General features: G+C 58.3%; 1 long non-coding RNA gene across 1 annotated transcript; it reads left to right on the top strand.

Moving 5' to 3' along the window:
* Positions 1-334: 334 nt before the first annotated feature.
* LOC144382872 (uncharacterized) lies at positions 335-3,935 on the top strand. Its single transcript, XR_013450400.1, has 2 exons — positions 335-586; positions 837-3,935. It is a non-coding gene; the product is annotated as an uncharacterized LOC144382872 (long non-coding RNA).
* The last annotated feature ends 18,847 nt before the right edge of the window (positions 3,936-22,782 follow it).

The following is a 22,782-nucleotide window of genomic DNA, read 5'->3' as shown; positions in this document are numbered from 1 at the left end:
GGGGGGCGGGGGGCGCGCACGTGAAGAAGGTGCCGCCTCCGGATAGGGCGATCCCGGGAGCGGGCCCTGGCCAGGTACACGCTTGGCCCCGGGACAGGCACCCGGGCCGCTGTCCCTTCCAGCACCCGCAAGAGCAGAGCGGAGGCCCAGGACTCCGCGGACAAGTGCAGGTGACCCAGCAGCGGAGCGCGTCTACTCGCCGCGGCTGCAGGTGGAGGCGGTGGGGCAGGGCTCGGGCCGGGAGGCTCCGCATTGGACGTGGGGTTGCTGGGGCTCTCGGATTGGCTGGGGGGTGAGGGGCGGGGCCAAGGGCGGAGCTGAGAGCCGTAAAAACCTGAATAGAGAATACGTGGGGAAGGTGCGCAGACCTGGCGCAGGTGTGGCGCGCTCCTTTTCCGGCCGGAGCGTGAGCCACAGAGCTGATGCGGCGTCTGGGGTAAGCGTCGGCCATGTTGTCCCCAGGCACAGGTGTGCGGCGGGAGACCAAGTTCCAGGCTCCCCCCTGGGGAGCCTCGGGGACAGCCTGAATCCAGGACTCTTGCTGCCCCTCCACGTGGTCTAACTGACCTCCCTCCGGCCAAACCAGGTAGGTGTCCAGATCTTTTCCAACCCCCGCGCCCCCTCTCACCAACAGCTATGCCTTCCCTTTGCCTTCATCTTTCCCTTTAAATAAGTCTCCTCCCAGAGTCCATTAGCGCTCAGCACAGAGCCCGCCCGCCCCCTGTAATGCCTCAGTAGATCCCCCACCCTTCTGTGGTGGCCTTTTCAATAGGAGGAAGGAGGGGCAGGGAGCCACAAGGCCACATGTTGTCATGAGTGCATTCCTCATTCCACAGACAGGTACGTGTGCCAGACCCCGTAATGGGCACCAGAGATAGAGCTGCGAGCAAAACAGACACGGTCTCTGCTGTACCCCAGGTTCCACGCAGACTGTTGCACGAAGAAGAAACAACTTGAGAAAACGGACACGTGGGGAAAAAATCCCCACGCTGGGGTGTGGGTGATAATGTTTGGCTTCAACAGTGGAATGAGTAAGTCTGCAGAAATGTGTTGGGGTTAAAGGTAATCACACCTGTAAAAACTGAAAATGATCAACATCGCTATCAAGAAGAAAAATTGCCCCCCTGTAGCTTTTCCACTACAACAGGGTGCTGCAGCTCCATCAAACCAACATGGAAATACCAACCCAAAAGTGACTTCTATTTGGGAGGAAGGGGAAGAAATTAGTTGTCTGACTCTATCCAGGAATCAACCATAAGGTTTCCTTACGTGGCAAATTTCCTTTGAAATCTGAAGGAAGAAATTACCTCTGTGGACACACCAAGTGTCCGCTCAGGACAATGCAGCCAGCGTCCACTAGAGGGCGGCAGAGAGCTGGAGATGCTAGAGAGAAGAGCCCTGGATTCTTAGTTCACACCCACTCTAGAGGGCATGAGTAGCCTAATAGAAACAATACCAAGTCCTCTGTCAAGTAAGGTCAGAACATCTGAGCTTCCCACCACAGATACCCAACCTGCCTCGCCAGGGATATAGCCATGGGGAAGTGGCACCAGTCCACACCATCACCAGCACCTGGACCCCGCCCTCCAGTGCCCACCACCATGGTATACCTTTCCAACCACCATGGCCTCTCAGGCTTAGACGTGTGAAGTTGGCTTCAACCCACCGTCTCCCTTGTCCCTTAAGCAGCCCCCACCCCGCCTACCCCCACCATGGGCCTGGATCAGGCCTCCTCACTGCAGTCAAGAAGGGGCTGGTCAGAGAGGCTGGGGTCCAACAAACCTCAAGAAGACATTGATGAGGATCTTGTCCAGGACAACCTTGAGAGGCGTTTTAGCCCAGAACCCGGGCCTCTCTTGGTTTTCATCCCTGCTGAGCTGCTGCTGTGTGCAAGTGCTGAGCTCCCCGCACTGGTTGCCAGGGGATCTCGCTGGGTACCCTGAAACAAGCCGTTTATCCACCCTGCCTTCTGTTCGCTCCTCTTCCATGAACTACCAGGTGGGAGGCCAGGGGTTCTTAACTGGGGACAGACATTGTGTGGGTATGTCCAAGTACATCTTTCTAGATCAGGGTTTCTCAGCCGTGGCATTGTTGATGTTTTAGCCTGGATCATTCTTTCTTGTGGGGGCCCGTCGTGGGCACTGTAGGATGTTTAAAACATCCATGACCTCTCCCCACTAGATGCCAGTAGCGCCCCCGCTCCCGGTTGTGACAGTAAAATAATGTCTCCAGACATTGCCAAATGTGCCCTGGGGCTTCAGAAATATTGCAGAAGAGGGGCGCCTGGGGGGCTCAGTTGGTTAGGCGTCTGACTCTTGATTTCGGCTCAGGTCATGATCTCAGGGTGGTGAGATCGGGCTCCACACTGAGTGTGGAGCCTGCTTAAGATTCTCTCCCTCTCCCTCTGCTCCTCCCCTGCCTTGCACGCGCGTGCGCACGCACACACACACATGCAGGCACGCACACATTCTCTCTCAGAAAAGAAGAGAAACATTGTAGAAGAGCTGCAGGAAGCCCCTGGGCTAGGTGAACTGCAATCATCTGAGTCCCCTCCTGTCCCGTGAGGGCAGAGCGGGCCTGCCTGCGGTACGGTTAAATGAGGCAATGGGCAGGAAGCGCTCAGCCTCCATCTTCTTCCTCATCCCTTACCTTCTGGGATTCTAAAGGGCCTGCTACCCACAGGGTGGGCGGGGATGCCACTTTTAAGAAAGAACCTGAAAGGGCGCCTGGGTGGCTCAGTTGGTTAAGCGACTGCCTTTGGCTCAGGTCATGATCCTGGAGTCCCGCGATCGAGTCCCGCATCGGGCTCCCTGCTCAGCGGGGAGTCTGCTTCTCCCTCTGACCCTCCCCCTCTCATGCTCTCTCTCTCGCTATCTCATTCTCTCTCCCAAATAAATAAAATCTTTAAAAAAAGAAAGAAAGAAAGAAAGAACCTGAAAAGGCCAATTCTTACCCCAAGTTCTAAGGGAGAGGAGCTCTTCAGGCACCTTCTCTGAAGCCAGCCCAGCTGCATGGCCTTTCTACCTGCCCCCCCACCCCCACCCCACTGTGGTGGCCAGGCTGGGAGGGGCGCAAGAGGGTGGCACGCTGCCCGGGACCGTTTGGAAGAGGAAGCAGCAGGATCTCCCCTGGGCCCCGTTCTCTGTGTGCCCTGCCAAGGCCGCCCACACCTACCGCCTCTCCGGGGCCCCTCAGCCCTGGCCTGGGAGAGCTGGCTCCCCTCCACCCCAGCACCCACAGACACAGGCCCCAGCCGTGGGCCTTCCCCATGCCCCCATGAAAGCCCCAGGACGAAAATGGGGCAGGGGTAGAGCCAGCACCTGGTGGCAGGTGTTGCAGGTCAGTAATCCTGCTTCCCAAGGCAAACCCTGCGTTCTTTCTCTCCTTGTTTGGTGGCCTTCATGAAGCGCTGCTGTGCCCCTCGCCCTGCTGGAAGGGCCAGCAGGTCAGAGGTGAGCTCGGTGGTGTGCTGCAAGATGTTTTACACCCAGCTCCCTGGGCTGGGGTGAGGGGCCCTGCTTACGTCTGCGGCGTCCGCATTCCTCCCGTGGCGGGGAGCAAGGCGCCGGTGTGATGTCGATGATTGCCGAGTTGGTCCCCACCTTTACATAGTGTGTGTCCACCCCCGGACACAGTAGCCGTAAATAAGCTTAGTTTAGATAACAGTAAAATAATTGGGAAGTCATACGTTTTTAGTGTGTATTTCCCTTTTTAAGAAAATGTGTTTAGAGGGCGCCTGGGGGGCTCAGTCATTAAGCGTCTGCCTTCGGCTCAGGTCATGATCCCAGGGTCCTGGGATCGAGCCCCGCATTGGGATTCCTGTTCGGCGGGAAGCCTGCTTCTCCCTCTCCCACTCCCCCTGCTTGTGTTCCCTCTCTTGCTGTGTCTCTCTCTGTCAAATAAATAAATAAAATCTTTTTTAAAAATGTGTTTAATTGTAAGTTTGTAAAATTTAATTATTAACGATGGCTGAGTTTAACATCCACTTCAGAAAATTCCTAAAAATTCAACCACCAGCTCTCAAAAGCCGCTGCCAGCCAGCCCCAGTGCCCCACTAGGAATCAGATGTGGTCCCTGACCCCGAGATCATACTGGCTAAGTAAGGAAGACGGGCCCACCCAGCGTGGGTCATCAGCCGGGGCCAGAGTGGGGCCGTGGAGAACCTGAGGAGGCACTGACCCTACCCAGGGGTTCAAGGAAGGCTGCCTGGAGGAGGTGTTGTCACACAGAAATCTGAGGGAAGAGTAAGAGGATCCCAGAGAGGGGTGGGGAGTGTGCCAGGCTGAAGGGAGTGCTGGCCAAAGACCAGGAGAGGAGAAAGTGCTTGGTATGCACTAGAAACCAATGCAGGAGGCTAGTCTTGCTGAGGGGAAGGCTGGGCTTCTGTGCAGGTTCTGCTGTTGACACCTCTGTCGCTTGGGACAAGTGTCCTTCCTTCTCCAGGCATCTTCCTTCTGTCAGACCAGGGCCTTGAACCAGATGGTCTCCAGGCCTGTTGGCTGACTAGAGCCCCCAGGAGTCTGTGGAGGGGCCTGCAGAGGGGTGGGAAAGAGGGGCCGGCCCGCAGGACACCCTCTGCAGCCAAGTCTTTGCCTCTCTTCCCTTCCCCCCTCCACACAGTTCCCCCAGGTGATGCCTGAAACTCGTGGTTTGGCTGCAGAAAGTAGCTTTAATTATAGTCATTTAGAGAACAGTGTGCTGCGTCTCCTAATTACCAAGCCGTGCAACCCCAATTACATGTCTAAGGAGGCGTCTCAGGAGCCCCCTTCCCGGGGCCAGCCCGCCAGCTGCAGCCCCAGGCCAACCAGAAATGGGGGGGAAGGCTAGCAGCTGCTGCCGGACCTCCCTCCACAGCTCCCTTCACGCCAGACCACGCAGGAAGCGCTGGTTCAGAGGCCTGCCCTGGAATGGGCGCGGGGTGAGGGGAGGCAGGGGAAGCGCCCCCAAAAGTGGGGATCGAGACCCCGGGAGGGCCAGAGGCAGGAGGCCTCCATGCACGCAGCCGGTGCGCTGGCCCGACCACTGCCAAGTCAGAGCCTGAGCCAGGGAAGGAGGCTGGTGAACGTTTGGGAAGCGAGGCCCCCCGACTAGATGCAGATTCTCTGGCCTCATGCCATCACCACCCACTGCAAAGACCCCTCAGAGACAGCCCTCCCCCTGCAGAGGGGCCGAGCAGCCCTGCCTCGCATGCCTGCTCTGACAGGGCACTCAGGACCCCAAGAGGACCCCAAGAACAAGCCTGCCTTCTCTTTGAGAGCTCCACATATGAGAAAGAGAAGCCTCCCTCTGTGCAATTCCTACCCACGGATCCCAACTCAACCCCCTGGGGCTGCTGTTCCCTCCGTCCTGGGGGTCTCGATGGAGGCTGGTCCTCTCCCGGGCAGGTGTCTGCCCCTGAACCTTGCCTGGCAACTCCGCCCAACCAGTTTCTGAGAGGACCCTGATTTGTGGCTCCCTGGGGCTTCTCCCTGGACACGTGCTCCTGGGAGCCCACATCCAGTCCCCGGCACTGGGCTGACAACCCCCAAGTGGCTCCCAGCTTGAGTCCCTGACCATTGCCTCCTGCCGCCTCCCAGAACGCAGCCATCCCAGGCCGCCCGCAGGCCCACACCCATCCCTCTCCTCCAAGACCCCTGGTCCTGCCCCACTCAGGCCACCGTCCTCAGTCATCTAGAACCTCTCAAGGGCCCTAGCTGGTCTCCCCGCTGAGTCCCAAGAGGCAGTGGAGCCTGGAAATCAGGCGCATGGCCCCAAGGGTCCCATCACTGGCTCCTCTGCTCCTAGCTGGGCCCCAGGCCTTGGGCGAGCTACTTAGCATCTCTGTGCTTCGTTCTCTTAGTGCTGGTATCTGTCTCCTCGGTGCCTGTGAGCAGGATGGTTCCCGAGGAATTCAGAGTGGCCAGTAGGGGATGGGGACAAGGGGGTAAAATGAGGCAGAAAGGGCACAGGAGCCAGGTCTCTGAAAACTGTGTTCAACTAAGAGGCCCATGAACTTGCTCCTGAGATGAGTGGAGAGCCTTCAGAATAAAATCTCCCACCGATTTTGTATCTGAGATGGTGCCCAAGGGATGTCCTACCTCCTGTCCTGCAGAAGCTGAGAGCCTGCCCCGCCCTGGCTGCAGCCCGCACATGGGCGCTAGGACCAGTAAGTGACGGAGCTCTGCCGGGCACAGCCCTGCCTCTCACCACAAGGGGCCAGGATGGGACAAGCTGAATCCCAACCTGGGAGGGTGGGCCTGTGGCCCGCGGGTGCCGTTGTGTGGGCATGGCCCTGGAGGCAGGGGTCTGGGGAAGGGCGACCTCACATCCGCCACCTACAAAGCTCTTTCGCAAACATATTATTAGCTTGTTAATTAATTCTCATAACAGCCCTGGGAGTTGGGGGTAATTATCCCATTTTACAGGCGCAATGAGCAATGGTCCTGTTACACACCCCGTCAGGGCCCTGTTCGGATAGTTAGTGCCTGGGTAGGAGGGAGGCTAAGGGTTGCTCCTGAAGCCAGTGAGGCCTGCAGGTGGGAGAGGGGTCACAGACAGGTGGAGGGGTGCCCAGAGCTGGGGCCGGCCAGATGCCAACAAGAGGGTTGGGGAAGGGCCGGGAGGTAGGCTGAGAGAGAGGCTCTCAAGCTGAGGTCTAGGGGAAACCTCCTTGAGGCCCACCTGATTATTGCACAGATGGGGAAACTGAGGCCCGGGTAGGAATAAAAACTTGCATAATAAGGTCACTCAGCCTGTCAGAGGCTGAGCTGGGACCTGTCCTTTAGGCTGGGGCCCCACCTCTATCCAGGGTATCCTGAACTGGCTGGAGGAGTGGGGGCTGCTGGTGGAGAGGGAGGCCTGACTGAGGCCCTGTCCCAGGGCACGCCCAGTTTGGCCTTGGGGAGAAGTGAGGATGCAGCCCCTCTGGGGCCCCAGCAGCTCTCACTGGGCGGACCAGCAGGCACTGGTGAACTTTCTGGCCTCTCTGGGTGGCCAGCAGAGGGTGGTGCTGTCCCACAGTGAAAGCTCCCAGGCCCCCAGCCACCTCTCCAGGTCTATCCCAAGGTCCCAGGGCAGAGGCAGGGGAGGGGCGAAACGGAGTTCCCAGGAGCAGGAAGAGCATGCAGGGCTGAAAATTAGGATCCCTGGGCTAGTCTTGACACCTGTCGCCTCTTGCCAAAGGGTCCAGTTTCCCCAGCTGTGCACTGGGGGAAAATCAGACCTTTTCCCCCTCCTTACATGCCCACCAGCTTAGAGAAGGTTTTGGAAATATACCCAGCTCCATGCAACCTCTGCTCTCTGGAAAAGAGAATGCATCCTAGGCTGCAGCCCTGTATAGAAGTCTTGCAAAAGAGGCTAGACCTCAGGAGGTCTCCACAGAGTGGCCCCAACGGTCCTTTTACCGAAATCCTACTCTGGGGGGCAAGAAGGATGATCAGACTGCTGGGTGGGGTGGGGGGGAGCTAGATGTCTCTGCCTCTGTCTCAGGCCCCTCTTAGGTGAGGGGAGAGAATTTTCCCCAGGACAGCTGAGGGAGGGCAGTGGGGGTGATGAGCCAATCCAGGACCCAGAAGAGATCCCAGTACCAGGCAACTGGCCCATTGTGAGAGGGCTCCCCGTGTTACCCCCAACAGCCTACGACCCTTCCCACTCGTGAGGTTTCCTATGACCAGTCTTCTAGAATCTGGTCACAGCAGGAATCTCTGCTCTGACTGAGAGCTCACTATATCTCCTGAGGCCTCCACTCAAAGTCCCAGAGGTCCAACTTCTAGGGGCAAAAGTCCCAGGACAGAAGGCAAAGCAAGATCTGGGGCACTGAGGATATTGAGATCCCCAGGTCAGAAAGAACCCCCCAGCCCTGCCTCCCCCCACTGAGATTTAAAATGCCCAGGAGGCTGGAGAATGTCATCCAGGTGAGCTGTGCTTTCCTATGGTAAGCCGTACCCTCTCTGGTCTTCGGCACCCAGCCTGGCTGTGCCTGGTGGGGGACAGACCAAATGGTCTCTCGGGCCCCTTCCAGCATCACGGTCCTTGAGTTCCCACTGCTGTTCCCACATACCCCCGTCCAGGCACAGTCTGCGGGAAGCCTCCCATAAAGGCCAGGAGTCTCACCCCCAACCCTACAGTCCTCGCGAGCTGACTGGCTCCTTTGCCCAGAAAGCGGGCAGGGGGGCTGTGGGTCCACAGCAGGCAAGAAACATGGAGATGGGAACCGAGGGGGGGGGCAGCGTCCTGGCAGGTGGCAGGTTTGCACCACGGAGAGGGGCTGGTGACTCACAGGGACCCAGAGGGGCATTTCCTCCCGAGGCGAAACCAGACAGGGAGCGCCCAGACGGGGAAGCGCGGGAGGGAGGGACACACATCCTGCAGCTTTGTTCTCCCAGGTGCACATCCAGGCCAGCATTTCCGGGAATCACCGTGACCCTCCTGCTGTCTCATGCTGTCGTCAGAGTCTGTCCCCCGCCCTAGTGCTCTCGATTTTACAATAAGAAACGCCCCCCCCCCTAAGCCCACTGCCACCAACAAACACCCTGCTTCAACCACCATGACCACCGGCCTGGACCACGGTTAAGAGCTTCTTCACATCATCAGTCTCCTCCCCGTCCTGGGGCTTTCATTCTGGGGTCCCCGTGTCCCCACCCCCACCACCCATGTCTTCCTCAGCCCCTCCCACCCCATACTTTGCCTTCAGGTTCTCCTCCTAGAAGCCTTCCCTGACCACCCCCCCACAACTAAGTCAGACCCCCCGGCACTATACCCTTCTCTGGACCCTGGCAGGAGCTGAGTATATGTTATGAGGTTTAATCGTATGGTCTGTGATGAGCACCTGCGTCCCCCACGAGGTCAGAACTGGGTCTAGTGTGGCCTCCGTTGTCTCCACAGCACATGGCTCAGAGCCAGGCACTCAGTGAACACGCACCGAATGAAGGGATGTCCCATGGGGCGTCTGCAGCCCCTCACCTCCCCCTCACCAGGCCCCAGCTCCTCTCGGTAACCCTGGTCACCTGCGATCCCTGGAGCCTCCTACTGGTTGGGCTCTGGGTGGGGACTGGGCAGCATGCCCCCAGACCCCAAGATCAAGGTCAGACTCAAGACCCCTGTAAATTCCCCAGCAGGTGCCAGGGAGAGCCTCGGTGACACCAATTGCCATGACCTACCGACTCAGAGGAAGCCAGTCCTCCAGAACCCAGCCCCCCAACTGGAGGAGTCCCATCTAGAATCAGTTGCCCAGAGAGGGTCAGGGCCCAGCCCAAGGTCACACAGCAAGGCTGCCACAGAGCTACACCAAGAATCCAGGGCGCCAGCTCCAGCTTAGGGTTCTCCCCGCACTATAATAAATGTGACTATTTTTAGGAAGCTAATTAGCAAGTCAAATACGACTCCTGCTAATAATAATACCACCTTTATGCTTTTCAGTCTCTGCATCACCTCATTTGCTCCTGCAGCAGCCGGGTATGCCAGGCAGTGAAGTAGAAGGTGATCTCATTAGAAAGGTGTGGTCAGGAAAGAGGAAGTAACTGGTCCTTCCGCCTGTCCCACCAGCTCAGTTTAGTGATGTTCCCAGAGGCCACAATGCCCCAGAGGCTCCTGTCTCCAGGGCCTGGCTCAGAGCCTCGCAGGTGGCCTGCTGTCCTGTCCTCGTAGGGTGCCCAGCTGAAGTCAGCCTCCTGTTGGCGGCCCCCCCGCTCGTGCTGGCTGCAGCCCCAAACCTGCCTCCTCACAGCTGCTGGGCTTCGGGCGGCTTTGAGGGCTGGTCTCCACTGGGTAGATTTTTGTCTTCCTGGGCAAAGAGGCGTGGGCAGCCTAGCTGTAGAGCCAGGGCTGCCCCCCAACTGGGGACCCCTGCTAGAATGGAGGACATCTTCATCCCAAGAAGGGCTGGGGTCAGGTCCAGCCTCTCATCCCCACAGGCCCATCTCCTGCCCGCTCCCCGCTCCCTGGCAGAAGCTCCTGGGACATCTGGTGGCACCAGACAGGGCTGGGTGAATGCAAACATGAGGTCAGATCCTCGACTGCTTCCTGTGACCTTCCCAGAGGAGGGGGTGTGTCCCACCAGGATGAGAGAGGTAGAGGCCTCCCAGGGTGGCCCACAGATGCCCTGGGGGCAACGGGTGCCTCTCCCTCCCTCCATTCCCTGGTGGGACGAGGTGGGCACCCCCTTCACCCAGCCCCAGACCTGGTCCCCAGCGACAGGGAGCCCCCAGCCCAGGGGAGCTGCACTGGCTGCGGGACAGCGGCCCGCCTGGCTGGGGCCAGCCTGATGCTGACACGGCAAGAGCAAGGCTATCGCTGAACAAAGGGAGACGGGAAGGGGGCTGCGTGTGCAGGCACGGTTCCTGAGCTGGTGGCCGGCATCACCGGCTGCGTGTCTGAGGGAGGAAGCACAAGATCGCCTCTCCCCGAGCGTTCAGTCCAGCGTGTTCTTGATCGCAGCCTGGGAAGCAGGGCTGGCGTAGGCCCCCCGTGGCCACAGCTCAGGGCGTACTTCAGCCTTCCTGGGAAATCCCTGTCACCCCCCGCCAAGGGCCCTCCTCTCCCAACAGGTCTCTGAATTGCCTCTGAACCCTGATAGCAGGGTGTGTTCACCACCCCCACTGTCTCGCCCTCTCTGGGCACCCCACCGCCCCCTCTGGGGTGGGAGGGGGAATGTGCATTAACAAGGGAGCCCAGAAAGGGCCGTGCTGAGCCCCAAAGGCAGGCAGCACCGTTGGGGGGTTGCTTAGACACCTAGAGCCCTGCGGCCCCCACCCCACCGTGAGGGAGGCGGCGGGTATCGGGGCAGCAGGACAGGTGCGGGAGCCCTGCGGTCGGGCCTGTCACATAGCATCAGAGAAGTGAGGGTTAGGAGCCTCAGGGAAGCTGTGGCTTTTCAGCTGAGTGAGCGAGAAACATGGGCTAAAGTAGAGTTGGTGCCCCACTTTCTGGCACAAGCGAGGAAGGGCTGCCCACTGCCTGCAGGATCCAGGACACAGTGGTCCGCAGAGCCAGATGAGGCAGCCTAAGATCATGGTCCCACAGAGGTGGGGGACAGGTGGCAGCAGACACCCCTCCCCAATCCCGGACGAGGAAAGTGAGGCCCGCTAGGTAGGAAGGGAGGGGCTCGTGCTGGAGAGGAGCCCTGATGTCGGGGGCAGGGGGAGGGCCAGCTCCCTAGACCCAGACCGCAGCAAAGCACAGTGGCCCGCAGCACCCTGGTCCAGTGCGGCTCGAGTGCTGGGATGCAAGCAGGGTGGGCACGTGCACTCCGGAGCCGGGCCCTGGGGGTGCCCCAAGACAGCCTCGAACTTGGACCCAGGCAAGAAGGGCCCCTGCCCTGGACCCCACACTCCAGAGGAACCCACTCTGTCCCTCGTCTGGCTTCAGGCCCACCCAAGGCCCATACCCCTTCTCCTAATGCAGGACCCCAGAATTCCCCACCCCACAGTCTGCAAGGGTCTTTCCCTCAGCCCTGCAGCTAGGGTGCACAGCCCAGGCCCGAGGGGTGGTCACTCGTCTGTGAATGAAACGTGGCCGGAGGGCTGCGGATGGGCTCTCCCCGTGCCGCCACGTTCCAGCAACCGGACCCCAAGAGTCCAGGAATTCCAAAAGCAACCTGGCCTTCCAGGTGGTTCTCAAGGACTGTTTATCGACGTGGGAGGCTAGAGTGTATCCTATTTATCAGTTCGTTAGCTGGATTTATAACGGAACTATCTAGACATACGGCATGCGGGCGTCTGCCCTGAGCCCCACAGCTGTCAGGCTGGGCCTAGCAGGGGTACTACATGCAGAGTCCCACACCACCACCATGTGCTTCCTCGTTCTTGCTCTGAAGCTCATGGCCTCCTTCCTCCGGGATGCCCTGGAAGGGACATGAACCCCAAACTCCCAGGCTGGACCATCAGCTCCCTGAAGCAGAGGCCAAGTCCTAAAGCACCACTCCCTGTCTCATTCCCAAGCTGACTTGGGCCCCGCACCTAGCAGCTGACAGTGGGAGTTGTCCCAGGACGCTGGGGGCCTGGGGAAAGGAAGAAGTATTTACTGAGCACCTCCTGTGAGCTAGGTTCTGGAACCGTCTCCCCTAATCCTCAGGAACCCTCTGGGGACATTGTCATTTCATTGTTAGCACCCCTTTGTTGCCAATGAGGAAAGGAAGTTTCCAAGAGTGTACAGACCTTGCCCAAGGTCACACAGGTGCTAGAGATCCTCACCTCTGAGCCCTGAGCCTGTGCTCTTTGTACTTGAACAGGCAAAGAAAAGTGGGGGGCATTTGTGGGAGGCAAGGGACAAGCAGAGAGCAGGCCTCTGTGGGTCACAACAGGGGAGCCAGATCTAGCCAGCATGTGGGGACCCCAAGCCCTGACCACCAGCCCCCTTCGGAGCCAATCCCCAGTCCCCAGTGGGGTGCCCTAGGGACTGAGGGGGGAGGTCCAAGCACCCTCTCAGGCCCCTTGGGCCTCTCACCAGAGGTGGCAGAACTCTCATGTGTCTGTGAGAGCGTCAGGACCCCCAGGCATCCAGAAAACCAGCACCCGAGATAAGAGGGAAGATTAGAGATTCACCCGGCCATGTGCAGGGGACAGATAATGCGGCCAGGCCTGTCCGCACCTCCATGTCAGTGCCCTCCGCATCACCACACAGCTTGGCCTTGCGCAAGTCGCTGAGCCTCCCACAGCCTCAGCGTCCCCACTTGTCAAGAAGGAAAAACAACAATGTCCTCTCTGTGAGGCCTTTTCCTATCAGGTGAATAATAACACTCCAGGCCTGGCACCTGCTCACTGTGTGTGTGTGTGCGTGTGTGCGCACGCGTGTGTATGTGTGCGTGTGTGTGTGTGTGTAGGGGGAGGGCCACACAGCAAAGGTTAGTTCCTTTTCCCCGAAATTAAGAGGTCGTTGCAATTTTCAGAAAAGAGGAAGTAGGTGGATTCCTGAGAAACTTTGACCAGAGGGGAAGACCACCCCCCTGGCAAGGGTCTGGCTCTGCCCATTCGTAGGTGAGGTCCCGTAGAGGGCGAGGGTGACCTGACACGGGCTGGGTCGCCTGAATTCCCGCCTACCTGGCCCTGCCTCCCCACGTCCGTTCCCTCCTGGCATGTTTGGCCCCGGCCCGGGAGAGGGTGGTGAGCTCCAGACCAAATAATCCATGTGCCCACCGGACACCGCTTCTGGCTGCCTCTCGGGATCTCCCCGAAACCTGCCCTCCCCCCAGTTCTCTCTGTCTCTCTCTCTGCCCTCCCAGATGCTGAAACCAAGCACACCTTTCACTTTCTCCCACTAGATCTCATCTGGTCTCGAGGCATCAAGTGCCTTCTCTGCTGTGGACCCCCGAACACCCACCGAGGCAACCGCCATCCCCTGTCCAGAGCCCTCCCCAGGTGCCCACGCGGTGATCCACTTGGTGTCTAACGAACACCTCAGGTGTCTCAGCTTCTGCTCTTCTGCCAGATTGCCCTTCCCCCACGGATGCGCGAGCCTCCCTCCCTCGCCGCCTTTATGCCTTCCTTCAAATGTCTCCTTGGTGAGGCTTGCCCTGGCCACCCCATTTAAAACTCCAGAGGCTTCCTTGACCAGGCCTGCCAATCACCCTCCCTTTACTGTATGCTTTCCACACCTGTAACAGACTCTGTAATTTATGTATCATCACATTTATTGTCTGACACCACCCGCTAGAAAGAAAGCTCCTCAAGGGCGGAGATTTGTCTGTTTCGGTGATGGAGGCAAGCTCGGTTCCTGGAACTGTGCCTGGCACGCAGTAGGCATTCAAGGATTTTGCTACGTGAGTCAATAAATGGTGGGATCTTAGGCTCCTCCCCTTCCACAGCAGCCACATCCCACTCACCACCAAGCCTTGTTTCTACCTCCTTCAAAGCTTTCAAGTCTGCACGTGTGTCCTCATCCCCAAAGCCGCTGCCTTCCCCCCAGGCCCTGCAGCTCCAGTATCTGGGTTGTCTGACTCTCCCCGGCCTCCAGGCCACCAGGCTGAGACAAGGGACCCGGCATGGTCTCAGGAGCCAGACTGGCTGGGTTCTTTCCCTGGCTCTGCCAGTTACTGGCTGTGTGACTTGGGGCTGGTTCCCTAACCTCTCTGTGCTCTATTCCTCCATTTGTAAAAGAGACATTATGATGATGATACACCTCCCTTGTGGGGTTTGGAGTTGTGGAGAGGTTTACATGCGACAGCATGGGTAAAGCATATTATCAATGGGGGTTATTGCTTTGCACTTGCCAGATCTCGTTACCAGACAAAGCAGAGCAGAACCTACTGAAGATTGTCCCTGGGCTCCTGGGGTTTTTCGGTTTCTTCTCTGAAAGACAGGGACCCTCCCAAGCTGGCCTCCATTTGACTTGCTTGGCATTGTCCCTTCATTCCGATCACCCTAAATTCCCCAGGTCTCCTGAACCGTCACATTGCGTCCCGCCCCTGCCTGGGCATGGGCCCCTTTCTCTGACTCGTACTTGCTTTTTCACTGGACAGGAATCCCGGAGCTTTTTTGCACCTGCACACACAGAGAGCTTTCACATTCTTTTTACACTGCATAGTGGTCCATCACGGGGAGCTGCCAGAGCCATAGCCCGTCCTATGCTGACGCTCACACGGGGTGTTCCCAATCTTTTGCCACCACAACAGCCCTGCTGTGGATGCTTTTGTGCGCGTGTCACCTGCACATAAGTGTCTCTGTGGGACAGAATCCCAGAGGCCGAAGGTAACTAGTGAGGTATGAGCTGCTTTCCTACCCCCTCGCTGCCCCGGTACGTGCCCCAGCAGGGCCCAGAGCCGGACGCAGAGCCCGGGGACTCTGAACTCACGCCCTGCCCCCCCGTACCAACCTGCCTCCCTCAGAAGAGGGGCCTGAGACTGAAGGCCGGCTCTGCTTTCTGCCTCTGTCATGGTCGGCCTCCCTGAGCCTATATGGGGATCCTGGGGACCCAGCCGGGAGCACTGGGGAGGCCGGCCCCCAGACTCTCAAAGAACACTTTGAGCCTTCATGCGTGCCAGGGGCCAGGGGTATGGACTCCCACCCAGGGTCTCCCCACCTGGGTCTCCTCTCCCAGCCACTGCCTCTGACCTACCCATCGGTACACACAGGGCCCGTTTTGGCCCCTCAGAGATGGAGCAGGGGTGGGAGCCGGTGAGCAGGGTGCGGGGTCAAAGCCTGGCTGCCCTGGGCGGTCGGACAGATCCCTGAAAGAGGGACCGGCCGAGCTGAGGAGAGGGCAGCCCCAGAGAGCCAGCCCGGGCCATGCCGCAGCTCAGATGGCTCCTGTGGGCCTCCCGCCGGCCTCACAGGCTGAGCCCAGTCAGCCACCATCTGCCGTGGGGTGGAGGCTGCCCAGGCCAGCGTCGTGCAGGAGGCCTCCTGGCACAGATGTGAGGGGCTCGGGAGGGTCCCAGCTCTCCACCCCTTGGCTGAGGCCTCAGGGTCCTGTCGGAGCCTCCCTGCTCACCCTCTGTCCTCCTGTCCCCACACATCCACTCCACCCCAGTCGGTCATATGGAAACACTTGAGTTTCCCACACAGCTCATTCTGCTTCCCACCTCCGTGCCTCCGACCGTGTAGCGGCCCTTGGCCCCATCTTTGCCTAGCTAACACCTACTTTTCCACAAAGATGGAATCCAAGAATCACTTTGGTTTTAATGCCCCCCTCCCTGGGTTCGCTGCTGTCGGAACCCTGGCCCCCGCTGGATGGCTCATCCCAAGGGCACCGATGATGTCCCGATGTCTGTCTTCACGGCACCACCAGCCTGGGCAGCTAAGCCCTCCAGGGGAGTTTTAGCCAAGCCAAGCCCTTGGCCCTGCCAAAATCCCCCACCTGACAGAGCCGCAACACCTGGGCAGCCCCAAGGAAAAGCCAGGCCTTGAGGCCCTTTGCTAAAGATTCAGAAATCGCCCCGGAAGCCCCACAGGAGCTCCATGATAGGGAAGTGAGGCCTTCTGGAGGCCACGGTGGCAGGAGGCACTTCAAGGACATCATCTTCTGGACTTTCCCATGCCCCCATGACTCAAAAGTTTCTCCACAGCATGGGGGCTGCCAGGGAACCATGTCAAAAGATAGCATCAGCCCGAGCGAGCTGAGCACTGAGATGAAGAAATGAGGGGGGGGAGGGGGGACAAGCGGGCAGGATGGGCTTGAGAGCCACAGGGCTGCCAGCTCCCAGAGTTCCCAGCCCACCCACACCAGCACCCGGGTCAGGCTGGCCCCACCTGTCCAGACCCCGTTGGCCTGCAGAGAGCCGAGGGTGCTGGTGGGAGGGCAAGACCTTCTCCTGCTGTCTGGGAGGACAGGGGCTGCATCCACCCTGTCTGCACACACCTCAACACCTGATCTGGCCAGGAACTTACCCAGGAGCCCCAGGAGTCACTGAGAGCATGAGGCAGAGGGTGAGCTCATTTCAACTTTGTCCTAGAAAGTATGAGTTCATGGAGCAGGCATCCCCCAGACCTTGCTCCTGAGGCCAGCCACTGGGATATGAATGCAGGAGGCCACCGACTCTGCCTGCCAGCTGGGTCCTGCTGTAGCTCACCCCTCCCCACAGAGGATGGACCCAGCCAGGCTCCAGCCTCTCCCTCAGAGAGCAGGACCTGGGAGGGTGGAGGGGGTGGGACAGGAAGGCAGGCTGAGAGAGGTGGCTCTGACTCTGTGCTGGGCCCATACCCCTACCCCCAGCCCTGGGGTCTCAGGGGGCAAGCCAGGCAGAACTGAAACTGGGCAGAGGACAAACTGGTCGGAGCAAGCCCCAGGGACTGCTAGTGCTCACCCTTCACCCACACACACCTTGCCCAGCAGCCCCCCTCCCCAAGCCTGGGAAAGTCTTCGAAGCTTGGCTTCCTTCTGCCACCTCCCCTTCCCTACCCCCAGCCCCATGCTCCCCAGGCCTCACCCCATCCGAACTGAAAGGACCACAGGCTGGGGGAGGGGTTCAGGGCGCTGGTTTCCCTCCGCCACTGCCTTCTAGGGTGACCTTTGGCAGATCACTCCCCACTCAGAGCCTCAGTCTCCTCGTCTGGCCTGGGCTGCTGGCCCATGAGCTGGAGATGAGGACTCAGCACGAAAGGAACAGGCGGTATGGGCGGATGTGAGGCAAGGAAGGGGACTTTTCAGCCGGCAACACTGAGGCACTTTGGCACCTTGACCATCACCCTTTCCAGGGACGCGAGTGCTGGGAGGGGGCAAAGGCGGGGCGCGGCCCACAGAACCGGTGCCTCCCCTGGAGGCTTCCCACTTGTCCCTCGCACGCACGAGGGCCCCGTGACTCTTCCTTCGCTCCCCTCGCCACGAGCGCCACCGTTTCCGGTCTGTGTCCCCTCGGCTCTGCCGGGGCAGCCGGAGCATCTGTGCCCCCGTTCCCCCACCCCTAGCGCAGGCACCAAGTAGCTGCTCAACAAGATAGGTGTGGAAAGAAGAAAGGCACGGAAAAGAACAAGTGTGGGTGAGGAGGTGGAGAAAGCGGAGCCCCCGTCGCTGGTGAGAATATAAACTGGTATGACTCTGCGGAAAGCAGTTTGGCAGCTCCCCCGAAGCTGAACACCACGTGATTCCGCAACTCGACCCCCAGGTAGACAGATACCCCAAAGAACGGAAAACCGATGCCCGCAGGAAAATTTGCACACTAGCGTCCACACAGCACTGCCCACAATTGTCCGAGAGTGGGGACAACCCGGGTGTTGGGGAACCGGTGAGCAGGTAAAGAAAATGTGGCAGAGGCACCTGCGATATTACTCAGCAATAAGAGGAGGATAGTGTGTGAGAGACAGATACACACTGCCATGTGGGTGAAACTTGAAAACAATTACGGTAAGTGAAAGAAAACCGGGCTTTAAGGTCACATTGTGTATGACTCCCTTGTCGTGAAATGTCCAGAATGGGCAAATCCCTGGAGACAGAAAGTAACTTCATGGGGGACAGGGAGAGGGGAGTGACTGCTAAGGCACGGAGTTTCTTTGGGGATGATGGAATGTTCTGGAATTAAATGGTGGTGATGGTCATGTAACATTGGGAATACACTGAAAAGCACTGGATTGTATACTTTAAAATGTGATTTTTATCTCAATTAAATATAAAATAAAATAAAGGCAAACTACCTCCCTAGGGATGAGTTGGAAGGCCAACCTGTCTGGCTGGCTGGTTTGTGTCTGAAAACATCACCCCATGGGAGGCACTCTTTGCCTTGGGAGGGCCCCACCGGCTCACTGCACCCCTGCCCCCACGCTCAGCCTGGGAGGGGCCCCGGGAGACCCAGTGGGCCTTGCAGTGGGATGGAAACCTCTCTTGTATCCCCGGCTTCAGGACAGGTGCCCCCGTGACAAGGGGACTTGAGGTGTGGTTACAGTCTGGTCTCTGACACAGGTCCTGTCCCCTCCTTCAAGCACAGCAACAGTTCACCTCCACATTAGGTGAGGGTGACAGAGCCTGAGGACTGGGCACCCCACACACGTTTGGCACACGTGTATATGGACCCGCAGTTGGGAAGTTCTTCCTTTGGTTTGTTGGAGTATCTGGCTCGGAGTCAGTAGTGGGCAGAGGTTTCCAGTGAGTCAGTCTGATTCAACGTTACTCAGTTTCAGGCCCCCACAGGGGTCTTCACCCCACAGTGTTCACTTCGCCATGATGGAGCAGGATGTGGGCTCCCTCCAGCCCCCTTAGCAGCTGCTTCCTGAGGTGGTGCTGGTGGCAACCAACGAAAGGGGAAGGCTGACACCCTCCCCACCCACCTGCGGCAGCCCCCCAGCCAAAGCGGAGGCGCCCCCCGCTCCCACCCTTGGAGGATGCATTGGCGGGTGGCCCTCCCCTCTCTGAGCCTCTTGGAACAGGTGGTCCCATCATCTTCCTCTGATGGCCAAGCATCAGGTCCGAGTGGATGGTGTGCGAGAGGTCCTGGCCCACTGGGGCTGCTTCTGCCCCAGGCCTGACCTTTTTCATTTCAGCAGAGGGACCCCATGTGTCTGCGGCCTCTGCTATGTACATCCTGTGTCACCCACAAGGCCAGCAAAGCAGAGGAGTTTAACTATAGCTGCAGAATGAGTAAGCGAGAGCAGAGAAACTGGTCTGAAACCCATTTCTTGAGGACAAACCCAGGTGCATGTTTTTGCTGTGCAGTGTTAAATTACTTACCCTCTCTGTCCTTCAGTACCTTTAACAATAAAATGGAAATGATAATAGTATTGACCTCATAGGGCTGCTGAGAAAGTTAGGATAATTATGTAAAACTTCTAGAATCGTCTCAGGCATATGCATCATAGGTGGTATAGGGCCACCACTATAACCGTTTGTAACTCTGTCTTCATGGTTGTTGCCATTGAAGCCGAGCCAGGGCTCTGGCTGACCAATGCCCCTCTCTGACAAAGAGGGAGGGTGGAGAGAAGTCACACCTCTCAGAAGGACCTCTGGGCTCCACCTGGGTCAGCCCCAGGCCCTGGAGGGACTTTAGCTCCTGCCCCAGCAGTGGAAAGTGCCCCCTTCCCAAGGGTCCAGCCCGGGCTCCTCCTGCCTCTTGCGAGCCTCCCCTACACAGAGCCTGTGCTTAATAGGTGCTCAGTAAGTGGGCTGCTCGCAATGGAGACAGGCTCTGGGGACCACTTGAGCCCAGATGCCCGGGCAGGGCAGGTCCTAGGTGACTCCCGGGACTTCCTGCCTGCCTGACATCCCCACCCCACCCCACCCCCACCCCATGCGATCACTTTGACCCTGGGAGACCAGGGAGGCTAGGCATTCCAGGAAAGCCCTGATCCACCCAGGAAACCCAAGTACCTGGTAGGGCCTCATCTGGCCCATTGTCCTGAAAGGACGGAAACTGAGACCTCGGTCACCATGAACCTCCCCCAGGGACATCCAGCCCCCCGCTCTCCATGGGTGGAGTACATGTTCAGCTTTCCTCCCTGCAGCCTCCTGATCCTGGGGCTTCCTATGGTGCAGTGTCCCTCTGTTCCCAGCTCCCAGGTGGGCCAGAGGGCATCTCGGCAGAAGCCCAGGAGAAGGGGTATAAAATGGGGCTGGGGCTGAGTCCCCTCTGGGCCAGTGCATCATTAACTCCACATTGCATCTTTGTGTCCCTCTCTCCCCTGCTCACCTCCAGGGCAGTCTCTCTGTCTCTCTGCAAGTGACGTTGGCCCAGTGATCCCCACTGGATTCCCCAGATACCAGTGGGAGTCCCAGCCTAGGTCTTCAAGCCCCCACAGTGCCAGGGAGGCAGAGACAGCTGAAATGAAATGTGGGTTTGCCTTGAGCCTGTAGACACATGAGAAGATAGTTTCATGCCCCCCAGGTGGGTAGACAGGACTCGAGATGGTCATGCCTGCCTGTGTGTACATGTGAGCAGATAATATGTGCCGTCCTATGTGCCTGCATCTTATGTGTACACATGCTTGTTCTATGTGAGTGAACATAAGAGAACACTGAGAGAGTCAGGAGGGACATGAAGAGACAGACTGAACGATACAGGAGTGAGACCGAGACACAGAAAAGCCATGTTCCTTGGCAGGGGCTCTCCTCTCATTACACTGACTGGGGCAGGTCTCCAGACGAGGTGAGCAGACAGCAGGTGGAGTTCAGGAAAGGATGTATCAGGGCTAGGATGGTGACAGTCCCATGCCTCCTCATTCAAAGAGCCAGTCTGGGCCTTTTTCAAGGGTCGTGGTTTCCTCAGACTAGGTTCCCAAGGATGCCATCCAAGGTGCAGAAGAGCTCCAGATGACTCTGGGCTCTTCAGGCCCCAGGGGAGGGGAGCACCTCTGACATGCCCCAGAGCCAGAGACGAATGTCCTAAGACTGACAGCTTATGGTGGCCAACGTGCACACTGAGGAGGGCCCCCATCTACTGGGAAATGAGCGCAGCAGTGGTGGGAGTAAGAAAATCTCAAGAGTCTCAAAACCTCCCCAACACCTTTACCTTAACCAAGAAGCATCTAGATCACACCCACCCCTGCTCCACTGGGGGCAGGTGCCGTGCAAGGGTGGGAAGAGGCAAGAGTTCTGGGCTAGGCTCTCATGGGCTATGCAGCTCTGGGCAAGAAGCTCCCCTCCCAGGCACCATCCCCCCATCTTCTACTGGGGGACAGTAGTACCCACACTGGCACTCTGCCTCTGAGGGTTTGACCAGCTTATCAGGGATATTGGGGCAAGAAGGAGCTTTGGTAATAGGATTCCTGGAACCAGCTATAGGAAGATCCGCCCCGTGAACTCAGTATTTCCCCCATAGTCACCCTCCAGAAGAGGAAAAAGTGACTTCCCCTGCCCCCACTTCCTGCAGCTGGGACCCTGCTCAGCTCAGAGTGGGGAAACCGTCATGGGCCAACAGCATCACCTGCTCGCTCACTCTTGCCACCACGAGGGCCCTCCACAGCGTGGGCCCCCGACCCCACTCTTCAGACCCAGAGCAAGATGTGCTCCCAACAGTGATCATCCGACCACACCACAGAGTAAGGGGATGAGTCCCAGCTGGGCGTCAAGATATGGAGGTTTTGGTCCCAGCTCTGGCAGGCACTCCAGATTGCCTTGAGTACCTCCTCTCTCTGGGCATCAGTGGAGAGTCCTGCCTGCCCACCTGCCGCGTTTTCAGGCGGCAGGAACCCCAAAAGATCAGAGCTGGAAGGCACCAGGGTTTCCCACAAATCATAGATAATGGATGACCCAAATGGGGAGATGGCCCTGGCACTGAGTGTTCCCCCTGAGCTCAGTTTAGACAGAATGGCAACAGCTCTACCATGGGCCACCAGATCTGAGAGGACAGCCCCCTCTCTGTGGGGCAGGACAGAGACAGTTGGAGGAGCCGTGCATGGGGGATGGGAGCCAGCAGACTTCCAGCTTGTGGGCGGCCCCACCACTCCAACTTGTTCAACCAGTCCTTCCATATGGCTTACACTCTAGCTTCTCACACTGCCTGGTTTTGCACCTGCTGATTCCACTGCCTGGAACACGCTCACCTTGACTCTGTGTCCGGCCAACATCCATTCCCTCAAGAATGGGAAAGTGGACAGGACATAGGGTTTGGAGGTCCAGGGGGTCAGGGCCCAGTCTGCTTGGGAGGGCAGGGCAGTAGGCAGACAGGTATTGAGCTCAGGGTCCCCAGGGGCCAAGATGGGACCGAGGCGGAGGAGATGGGGGGTCAGTAGCTGGGGCAGACTGTGCAGACAATCTGGGCTGTGGAGGAGCTGGTGGGCACAGGGCCCGGCTCGGCGCGGGCGGCTGTGGGGGAGGCTGGAACTGCAGACTATTTTTAGGCTCCTGTTGGATGGAGACACAAGGATGCTCCAGGCTATAGCCCTTGCTCGCTGGGGAAAGACTAAAGTGGCCCCAGTTGCCCCTGGAGCTCAAGAGCTTCATACTTTGTCCCTAGAGACCAGGGGCTGGGGCCAGGAAGTAGACTGGAAGCATCCCCAGCACCCCAGGGAGGTAAATGTCCTTAAGAGGTGATTTCCATATCATTTGCATGCTGCTCTGCTTCCTCATCAGAAGGAACCGAAAGTTCCCTTTCAGAGGTCCAGTAGTGGGGAAGAGCTATCACCCAAGTCCACCTCCAGCTGCCCCTTCTGGGTTTTGAGAGAGTCCAAAGAAGGTGATACATGCTCTAAAATTGGAAAGTGCAAATGGGGATTTAGCACCGTGCTAGAGCTATTGTGTAAGCTCAGGGGGGCAAATGCGTCCTACCTGATTAATTGGCGGTGGTTCCCTGAAGATCAATGTTAACAAGGATTCACTCATTCATTCGTTCGTTCATTCCACAATTATTGAGCACCTACTATGTGCCAGACACTAATCTAGGTGGAGATTTAGCTGTGGAAAAAAAGAGAGGGGCGCCTGGGTAGCTCAGTTGGTTAAATGTCTGACTCT

The sequence above is a fragment of the Halichoerus grypus genome, chromosome 8 (assembly GCF_964656455.1).
Source record: "Halichoerus grypus chromosome 8, mHalGry1.hap1.1, whole genome shotgun sequence".
In the NCBI taxonomy this organism is placed as follows: domain Eukaryota; kingdom Metazoa; phylum Chordata; class Mammalia; order Carnivora; family Phocidae; genus Halichoerus; species Halichoerus grypus.
The sequence above is the reverse complement of the archived record's forward strand: the minus strand, read 5'-3'. Positions and strand labels throughout refer to the sequence as shown.